The sequence below is a fragment of the Notolepis coatsorum genome (assembly GCF_963971535.1).
Source record: "Notolepis coatsorum genome assembly, chromosome: 14".
NCBI classification, from domain to species: Eukaryota; Metazoa; Chordata; class Actinopteri; order Aulopiformes; family Paralepididae; genus Notolepis; species Notolepis coatsorum.
Window position 1 is genome coordinate 85,181,302 of NC_140178.1, and position 8,893 is coordinate 85,190,194.

Here is an 8,893-nt window from a genome sequence, read left to right on the forward strand (position 1 = left end):
CACCTATATAGGCCAGTTTAGAATGCAGTTTGCTGAAGGTGCCAAACAGCCGGCATGCCAGAGCTTTCTTCCCCCGCTGCCTGGCGAGGGAAAACATAGCCTGCGATGTCAACAAGGTCCTGTGGCCTGACCCCGCCCAACGACGTGATGCACAGGCCCCTCCACAGGCCTCCCACAGGCCCCCGCACAGACCCCCCCACAGGCCCCTGCACAGACCCCCCACAGGCCCCCGCACAGACCCCCCCACAGGCCCCCGCACAGACCCCCCACAGGCCCCTCCACAGGCCCCCCCACAGGCCCCTGCACAGACCCCCCACAGGCCCCCGCACAGACCCCCCCACAGGCCCCCGCACAGACCCCCCCACAGGCTCCCCCACAGGCCCCCGCACAGACCCCTCCACAGGCCCCTCCACAGGCCCCCCCACAGGCCCCCCACAGGCCCCTGCACAGGCCCCCCACAGGCCCCCGCACAGACCCCCCACAGGCCCCCCCACAGGCCCCCGCACAGACCCCCCCACAGGCCCCCGCACAGACCCCTCCACAGGCCCCTCCACAGGCCCCCCACAGGGTTGCTAGGGTGTTTCTAGGTGGTTGCTAGGGTGTTATAGGTGGTTGCTAGGGTGTTTCTAGGTGGTTGCTAGGGTATTTCTAGGTGGTTGCTAGGATGGTATAGGTGGTTGCTAGGGTGTTTCTAGGTGGTTACTAAGGTGTTATAGGTGGTTGCTAGGTTGTTATAGGTGGTTGCTAGGGTGTTATAGCTGGTTGCTAGGGTGTTTCTAGGTGGTTGCTAGGGTGTTATATGTGGTGTTAATGAAGCCAGTATAGCAGTCTGGGTAGCTGTGGTGGAGAAGATAAAGGGTAGCATATAAACTTGTATTTTTCTGATGTTAAATGAAATAGTGGATGTATAGTCCAAGTGGGGGTCCTGAGGGGGGGGGTGGGGGGGGGGGGGGAGGGAAGGGGAAGGAAAGAGCGAGGAAGAGCGAGCAAGAGCACATGTGGGGCGGCTATGGCTCAGGGGTAGAGCGGGGCGTCCAATGATCGAAGGGTTGGTGGTTCGAATCCCGCTCAAGCCCATGTCCATCCCATTGCCGTTGTGTCCTTGGGCAAGACACTTAACCTACTTGCCTCGTATGAATGTGTATGCATGTGAATGAATGTTGGTGGTGGTCGGAGGGGCCGTAGGCGATGATTATTTGCCACGCTTCCGTGAGTCTGCCTCAGGGCAGCTCTGGCTGCAATTGTAGCTTACCACCACGGTATGACTGTGTATGAACGAATAATGGACTCTGTGAAGCGCTCTGGGTGCCATGAAGAGCGCTATATAAATCCAAGTCATTATTATTATTATTAAAACTCTGTCCACTTTGTCTCGGAGAAACACATTTGTGTGAAGTTGATTGACATGGGTGTGTACTGTGACTTAGGAGTGGCCCAAGAGGATTATGTGTGCATTAAGCACAAAGATGTACTGGACTACTATCCTCTTCCAGCATACAACGTGCACGATCAGATGCTTATTGCGCTCCACCATTCTTTTCCAGGAGCAGTTTAAACAGGAAAGCGAGGATATGACAGACGTGAGTACAGACGTAAGTGGAGCAGGATATTAAGTAACCTTAAGATAGTTGATTTTGTATTTAAATTTGTATTGTTGATTGTATAGCGAGCACATGTTGGCAGTTAACCGCATATACTTAGGAGTGGCCCAAGAGGATTATGTGTGCATTAAGCACGAAGATGTACTGGACTACTATCCTCTTCCAGCATACAACGTGCACGATCAGATGTTTATTGCGCTCCACCATTCTTTTCCAGGAGCAGTTTAAACAGGAAAGGGAGGATATGACAGACGTGAGGACAGACGTAAGTGGAGCAGGATATTAAGTAACCTTAAGATAGTTGATTTTGTATTTAAATTTGTATTGTTGATTGTATAGCGAGCACATGTTGGCAGTTAACCGCATATAGTGCACTGCAAACAGACAAGTATGGAATATGCACAAACTGATTCATGATTGACCCTAATCAATGAGACTAGGTAATGGAAGGTATAAAGGAAGCAGTTTGGTCATATTTACCAAGCCTCCCTGATGACTTACTGACCACCCTACTTGAGGATCTTGGAGTGGAGAGTGTCGAAGATCTGGCCTTAATGGAGAGGGTGGATCTGGTCCGACACCTCAAACCAATCCAGTGTCGGAAGCTGATGGATGGTCTTAATAAAGGTAAATTCATATTTAGACTCACATGACACTTAGAACTATCACTTGGAACATTGGTATAACTGTTTTTGTCCCTTCTAGGGTTAGTAACCCTTAATATAGAGGTGCTCCCTCCCCATCCAATTGCTTCAAGTTCCCCAACAACGAGCTCTGTGAACACTGTCCTCTCCGAACACCTCTATGCAATCATTCCCGCACTCTCTGTTGTGCAGCCCCCCAAGCACTTCAAACTCTGTACAGCCTGGCAGGGCATGGCATGTAGACTTTTGTGTCAACTGGAACCGGATGTCAACAGCCATTCAACATGCAGTGGAAAAAGAAGAGAGACCAAAGCCAGATGAGAGAAGGGCCTTTGTGAATGCTTTGGTGGATCAGATGATGGAGCACGAGCACAACCCAACCAGAACCACGTGCCTCAGCATCGTCCGAACAATTGTCAGGAGCCATCCTGACACCTTTGCTGACATTAGCAGGCGAGGTGAAGTTGTTGGAGACGGATGCCACTCTCTTCTCCAACAAGTAAAAACAAGAGTGGAGTATAAAAGCACAAACAACACTCTGGCTAGACGCCGCAGAGGCAGAGAGGAAAGACGGCCCACTGGTGTGGCAGGAGAGTCCAGGCTGACGAGAGGTCCTGTCGACCAATACGGGTAGGGGTGGCAAAACAAACAGCGCCAGTGTCCTCTCCATTCACACTCGCAGCAATTAGGGGTTAAAGTGGCACTGCCATGCTAGACTAACTTAGGTTATTTGGATTGAATGTTTAAATTATGTGTAGATTTTTTTTTAATATAATTTCTAGGGCTGTCACCGACTAAGGATTTGGATAGTCGACTATGATTGGCCAAAATGTTAGTCGACAAAAAAAACAAAAAAAAGTAGAATATATATATATATAGTTTTGTATCATTCCATTTGGGCTGTGGGGGGTGCTTAATGTCTGAAGGAGTCGACTGAAGGCTTCTTGTCCTCTGCAAAAGCATGCAATTGGTCCACTGATGGATACATCTTGATATTTGTCTAGTCTAGTGTGTTCAGAAGAAGCATTTTGTATAAAAGTATTCTCTACTTCTGTATGACAACTATTAAAGAAACTTGAAACTTGAACTTCATTAGATGGGTGAAATCCTCTTTCAGTGCCTCTGTGCCTGTTTTCGTAGGCAGTTAGCCTCTGGTATGCGTGCCATTAGCGTTAGAGGCCTTTTTTCTTTTGGAAAGAATGATAAAAAAATATATATATTATAATTTTTTTATATTTTTTTATGTATTCCACTAAGGTTGGCAGTCGACTACGGCTCCTTTCGACCGATTAATCGACTAATAGGGGTCAGCCCTAATAATTTCCCCCAATAGTATTGAGTTAACCTATGATTCCTTCCTATCCCTAGGTGTGTGAGGTGGGGCCCAGCAAGCTTACCGGACGGGGAGACAGAGGAAACCTTGGCGGCTTTGAAAAGGGATCTGCGGAACATCTACTCAGGCATGCAATCTACTTTACTTTTGGTGAATTGACACCTGAATAAACATCCCACATTAAGCAAAAAGGCCACCTTAATATTCAGAATGAGTAATGATGAGAGAGCATACAATTAAAGGTTTGCCACTCAATTTCCCAGATGTGGCAACATCAAATCTAATTGTTGTTACTTGGTTTGTATGTCTGTACACAGAGGAAGGGATGGGTGGGACATTGAGAGCAGAACTTTTGATGGAGAGGACCTACGTCATCCTGCGGCGTTACTTGAACAAAATGCCTGCACCAACGATGGTGGAGGTCAAAGAAGAATGGCCTTTTCTCTTCTCTCAGACAGGGCTTTTCTCCCACTTTGGCCTCCTGACAGACACCGATGTCCTTCAAAAGATCAAAGATGCCCTGTGTCATCGAGGACGGACCATCCTGCAGTTCTGCCAGAAACTGGACAACACGAAGATCAGGGATGTTCTGGCCAGATATGATCCAGAGGTTTCGGAGATCAGTGCCTGCATCGTCCTGCTCCTTATGGTGTACTTCAAGGAGCCTACGGAGAAACTACTGCTCGAAGTTGATGTAAGTTTTATTTATTTAAATATTAAAATATTTGAAATGCGAGTGATTACATTAGGGGCGACTGAAGCTCAGTTGGTAGAGATGGTCGTTCATCGACCGTAGGGTTGGTGGTTCGAATCCTGGCTCTGACTGTCCGCATGTCGGAAGTGTCCTTGAGCAAGACACTTAACCCCAAGTTGCTCCAAATGGGCCGAGCTGTAGTGCGTGGATTAGCTTATCTTCATCCTTTCATAATGTTAAATCTGCTATTGTGTGTTACTTTGTTGCAGACCTGTGCCACTGCTGCTGATGTGAATACTGCAGCACTCCCAAGCACCCCCTGTTTGATAATTCAAGGTAATGTAATGTTCAGGGATGAGCTTGTGTTCCTTTGCATCGAGGGGGAAAATCTGACAGAAGGCAGTTTGTGATACGGCACACATATGACGCTTATAAATAATATCCTGAGCTGGCATGTCTCCATTCCATCTGCGCTTGTAACTGGAGGGCTAGGAGTTGCTTTGTCCTTTAGCTGGATTTTCCTATCTGCACAGGGACTCTTTTACAGGCTGATATAGCCTATACCCATCTGATGGTGGAGTCGAAAAGTGCTGTCCACCTGAACTGCAGGGTTCTGTGTAGGGCTGACCTTCGATTTTTTTTTGGAATTCGAAGCTTCGGGGCCGAGATTCGATTTTAATTCGAAGCTTCGAAGAAAAGAAAAAAAGCAGCATGGGGTAGCTGCTTTATTCACCAGCTACTATGTCTTCAACCTGGAGTATCCTTCCGTTGGATCATCCACACTGGAGTTCATCCAAAGGTATTTTAACACTCTGAACACATGATCAATGTCATCAGTAAGACTTATCATGCAAAGACTATCTGGCTATTAAGTCCATGCCTTTCTACAGAGGCCATAAAGTAGATTAAATGCTTTGAGTATGAAGCCTGGAACCAACTATGTGAATTGGGACCACACCATCACTTGATGTTGCTGCTATCTTGTTAAGAAATTGACATAATGGTTTAATTCACATTATAGTATGGCTTCAAAATTCGGATAAGTAAACATTATGTTAGAGGTACCATGAGGCTAAAAAAATATTTGTATTGTGAGGATGATCCAACAAGTTTGAACTAGTAGCAGTCTTCATCAGGGTGTGGTGTGGGAAAAAACACAGGTGAGCACCTTGATAAATGCTGAGTCTATTTAAAACTGAAACGTATCTTTGCTTATTAACAGGTGCTTCTTGGGCATCAACCCGGAGAAAGGCTCCAGGGCAAAGAAGCGAAGCGCCATCAACCCTCAAGTGACCACCCTTCTTCATAAGCTCATAGACTTTGAATGGTCTTCATAGACAATCGTCCTCCTGTCGTCCCCTGACATGAACACCCTTCTTCGTAAGTAAGCTCATAGACTTTGAATGGTCTGCAAAGACAATTGTCCTTCTCCTGTCGTCCCCTGACGTGAACACCCTTCTTCGGAAGCTCATAGACTTTGAATGGTCTGCATAGATAATTGTCCTTCTCCTGTCGTCCCCTGACGTGAACACCCTTCTTCGTAAGTAAGCTCATAGACTTTGAATGGTCTGCAAAGACAATTGTCATTCTCCTGTCGTCCCCTGACGTGAACACCCTTCTTCGAAGGTCATAGACTTTGAATGGTCTGCAAAGACAATTGTCATGCTCCTGTCGTCCCCTCACGTGAACACCCTTCTTTGGAAGCTCATAGACTTTGAATAATCTGCAAAGACAATTGTCATGCTCCTATCGTCCCTGCGCCTCTTTTGTTCTTTTGAGTGCCTCTTTTGTTCTTTTGAGTGAGTGCATAAAGTGTATTCATTAGTTCCATTTTCGGGTAAGACCTGGAAGTACTAGTTTCATGGCGACAGTGGCTCGGGAGGTAGAGCAGTCGTCTGGCAATCCGGAGATTCCCGCTCCTCCCCGGGCAGTGTGTCGATGTGTCCTTGAGCAAGACACTTAACCCCTACTTGCTCCCAATGAGCAGGTTGGCACCTTGCATGGTTGCCGCTGCCGTCGGTGTGTGAATGGGTAAAATGTGCACAAATTGTAAAAAAAAAAAAAGCAGCCATTTACCATTTTACTTACGAATATGATTACGTTGTCTTAGTTTTGCCGTTTTAAGCAGTGTTGACCAGCAGTTTATAAAATAATATTTAAAATGTTTATTAGCAACGCTGATTTTGTTGGCAAGTCTGAAAAGTAATGCAAAAGACTTGCCAACAAAATAATTAAAAAATAATTATTATTATATTATATAATTTGCCATGATAGACATGCATAACTCTATAGTCTCCAGCTCCAGTATACTTCTGGAGGAAGCTCATACAATAGTTTCATGTCAAAATACAATAGGATGACGTGATTAATCACGACAGGAAACCAAAGTGTGACTTTCAGGAAGTGTACTGGAGCTGTACTACAAAAATACATGTAGTAATATATATACAACAAAATAATGTGATATCACAGTAATTTCTTACAATTTGATGTTGTGAAGTCACAATACATTGTTGTAATATATACAACAAAATATTGTAATATCACAGTAATTTCTTACAATATGATGTTGTGAAGTCACAATACATTGCTGTAATATATATACAACAAAATAATATGATATTACAGTACATTTCTTACAATTTGATGTTGTGAAGTCACAATACATTGTTGTAATATATATACAACAGAATAATGTGATATCACAGTAATTTCTTACCGTAAGAAGTTGTGAAATTACAACAATGTATTGTACTACCATTACTGTGAAATTACAACACATTGCTGTGAAGCCATTCACAGTAAATTATTGTGAATCTTACTGTAAAAGTCATGCAAAATATTGCCAGTAAGCTATTGTATCTTTACGGTGAAAAATCTTACAGTGTATCGATTATTGTGTTATGGCAGCGATCGCTACACACGGACGATACAGTCCCGCAACAATATGCGAGTGCCGGACACATTTGTCAGATGCACCGGAGATCTCCAGAGATCCACTTCCGGTTGCAACTCGCCGATCATCCACCAGGCGGCAGTATTGAAGCGTTGCAGAGTTGTGCAAGCTCCCACTGCATCAGACCAGGCTCCGTGAGGGAATTATGAATAACATGGCGAAAAAATGAAATATGATCTCAATAACGTCGTACGCCGTGGAATGGCAGAATTCGCATGAACTTGAAACACGTTGTAAGCCGTTTCCGGCGTGGGATGTGTTAATAGCGAGTTTTTAAGTTTCCAAAGATTGTGCCCCCCTGCCCCCCACATTTTAATGGTTTGATCCAGTGCCTCCCATGGCCCCTCCCTCCCCCAGCAGTCAGTGCGCATGCAACGCCGAGCTTTCAAACCATCCCGTATCTCTGTCCGAAACCCTCGTGCAACTGTGAGTAGCTTTGAAATGTCTGCGATAATGAACGGTTCGGGCAGAACCAGTCCTTCATGGTCAACATAGGACGGTTGGTTTGCTATTGAGGAGCAAGTGACTGTGGATTCACTCGGTGCATCACAGTCACGGAAGGGGCTAGCTACCTGGTAGATCGAAGCCCATGAGAGTTTGAGTTGATTAGGATCCCCATTAGCTGTTGCATGACAACAACCAGTCTCCCTGGGGTCCACACAAAACATAAAACATTACATTCAACAAGACTTTTACAGAACAGTAGATAAAAAACTGATTTCCAAAGTCCATTTTCCTTCAAGCATTGACTTTCATATTTTCCATCAAATACCACTTATTTTCTGATTTTCATTTCATTGGAAAGAAAATAATGATAATAATAATAATGATAATAAAATAAGAATAAAGTACTTATATCTGCATTTACAGATGCCAGCCTTCAATTCATTATGAATTGAAAATGGGGGACCCTGATGTAAACAAGAGGAAAGTCTTTCTCTGGTCTGCATCCCCTTAACAATTGTGTGTATTGAGCCCAGTGGCGGACTGGCCATCGGAACGTTCGGGACGAATCCCGATGGGCCGGAACCAAAGTGGGCTGGTCAAAAAAAAAAAAAAAATTACTTTTTTTTTTTTACTTTTTTTTGGCCAGTGTTTGGGCCACTAATGTGGGCCGGTGTGTGGGCCAGTGTGTGGGCCAGTGTGTGGGCCACTAATGTGGGCCGGTGTGTGGGCCAGTGTGTGGGCCAGTGTGTGGGCCAGTGTGTGAGTCAGTGTGTGGGCCACTAATGTGGGCCAGTGTGTGGGCCGGTGTGTGGGCCAGTGTGTGAGTCGGTGTGTGGGCCACTAATGTGGGCCAGTGTGTGGGCCGGTGTGTGGGCCAGTATGTGGGCCGGTGTGTGGGCCGGTGTGTGGGCCAGTGTGTGGGCCGGTGTGTGGGCCAGTGTGTGAGTCGGTGTGTGGGCCACTAATGTGGGCCAGTGTGTGGGCCGGTGTGTGGGCCAGTGTGTGGGCCAGTATGTGGGCCGGTGTGTGGGCCGGTGTGTGGGCCAGTGTGTGGGCCAGTGTGTGGGCCAGTGTGTGGGCCAGTGTGTGGGCCACTAATGTGGGCCGGTGTGTGGGCCGGTGTAGTGTGTGGGCCGGTGTAGTGTATGGGCCAGTGTGTGGGCCATATGTGGGCCACTAATGTGGGCCGGTGTGTGGGCCAGTGTGTGGGCCAGTGTG